Genomic DNA, 1,949 nt, shown 5'->3' on the forward strand with positions numbered 1-1,949 from the left:
CTGAGGGGCGTGGCCTACCCCCTGTCGTTTGCAAAGAGTCACCTGAGGGCAGAGGGGGAGTTCCTGATCCTGACTTGGGGTTGCCACCCTAGTCCGAGGGCTGCTGTGCGGGTTGGAGGCTTAGTCTCTTCCTGGAGGTGAGGCCTGCGCGGCTGCTTTTGGCAGACGGAGCCCCACAAAAGAGAGGGGCGTCCAGGGACGTACACTACCTGGCCTCCAGCCGAGTTCAGCTCTCTCTGGGGCTTGGGGCAGAGCGAGGGCACTCCAGGGAGTGCCCTGCAGTTAAACCTGAGGATGTTCGAGAGGGGACTGGATGGGATTTTTAAATTTTATCTTATTGATTTTTTTTACAGAGAGGAAGGGAGAGGGATAGAGAGTTAGAAATATTGATAAGAGAGAAACATCAATCAGCTGCCTCCTGCACACCTCCTACTGGTGATATGCCTGCAACCAAGGTACATACCCTTGACCAGAATAGAACCAGGGACCTTTCAGCCGCAGGCTGATGCTCTATCCACTGAGCCAAACTGGTTAGGGCTAGATGGGATCTTTTTAACTTCTGTCCCCTCACTTTCGGCCTCTTTTCTTCTGCTAGAAAGAAAATGCTCATTGGAAATGAAGGCTGCTTCCCAAAATTCACAAGTTTTGGGGTCATACCACAAAATGACAGCGAATTAGAGAGTAACGATCCTGCTGCATTACACTGGACACACCAAACTAGAGTATTCAATTAAACAAACCGTGTGGTGACCGTTAAAAACGTTGACCCTGGTCCTTTAATGCTCTCGGAGGTCTCATCCGCAACCAGTGTCACTGCTTTCAAGTCCCAGGGCCAGGTCAGCAGAAACAGTCACCCTCAGGGAGACATGTGAAAGGAGAGGCAGCCAAGGCTGGCAAAATGCTACTGCTTTTGAGGTACAGTCCCCTAATGTGCGTACTAGCAGGGACTCTAAACTGCAAGTGACAGAAATCCCAGTCACACCACCTTAGACACAAAAGGCAGGTGTGGTTCTTGCGTGGAAAAGTTAAGGAGTAGATCCCTCCTCAAGCATGGCTGCACCCAGTTCAAATGATGCCGTCAGGACCTGCTCCCACCCCCTCCATCTATCAATTTCCACTTGCCCACCCCCCATGCTACACTACATTGTGCCCCTCCCTTCCTCCTGTAATTCAGTTGAAGTAAGAAAAAAATTAAGAAAAGCAGGAGAATCCCTTTTAGAGGAGGGAAAAGTCTTTGTGGAACAGAATGCCGTGCTGAGCTTTTGTGGCTGTGGGTGGGCAGCCTAGGGTCATGGCTAGTTGGATTAGAAGTAGAGAAACCACATATTTTATGTCCAAACCAGGACGCTTTGTGGGGTAAGAAGGCCACTGTTAACTTCACTGGCACAACAGGCATGGTCTGGTCGCATTCCCCATAAAGCTGAGCATGCGCTCCCTTTGGTAGAAATGAAACCAAGAGGTAACTCAACTGTTGTGCATTCAAATAAACAAAACTCAATGAGGGGTTAAATTTTAAACGCCATAGTGTGTGTTGTGGAGCAGTTGAAACTCTCATGTGTTGCTAGTGGGGGTGTAAGATGGTACAGCCACTTTGGAAATCAGTTTGGCAGTTTCTTAAAAAGTTAAACATATATTCGCCATTCGATCCAACCATTCCATGCCTAGATACTTAGCCAAAGAGGAGGGAAAGCATGAAATTCAAAGACTTGTACGTGACTGTTCCTAGGAGATTTACTTGTTAGAGGTAAAATCCAGAAACAACCCCAATCCACCACAAATTGTGGTAACACTGTACAATGGAGTACAACGGAGCAATAAAGAAGACTATTAATATAGACAACACTGAAGAATCTCAAAATCATACTGAATCAAAGAACAGGCCAAGAGAAAAGAGAAAGAACATAATGTGTGATTCCATTTATACAAAACTCCAGAAAATACAAGCTAAT

Source organism: Myotis davidii, unplaced genomic scaffold (assembly GCF_000327345.1).
Source record: "Myotis davidii unplaced genomic scaffold, ASM32734v1 scaffold573, whole genome shotgun sequence".
Taxonomy (NCBI): domain Eukaryota; kingdom Metazoa; phylum Chordata; class Mammalia; order Chiroptera; family Vespertilionidae; genus Myotis; species Myotis davidii.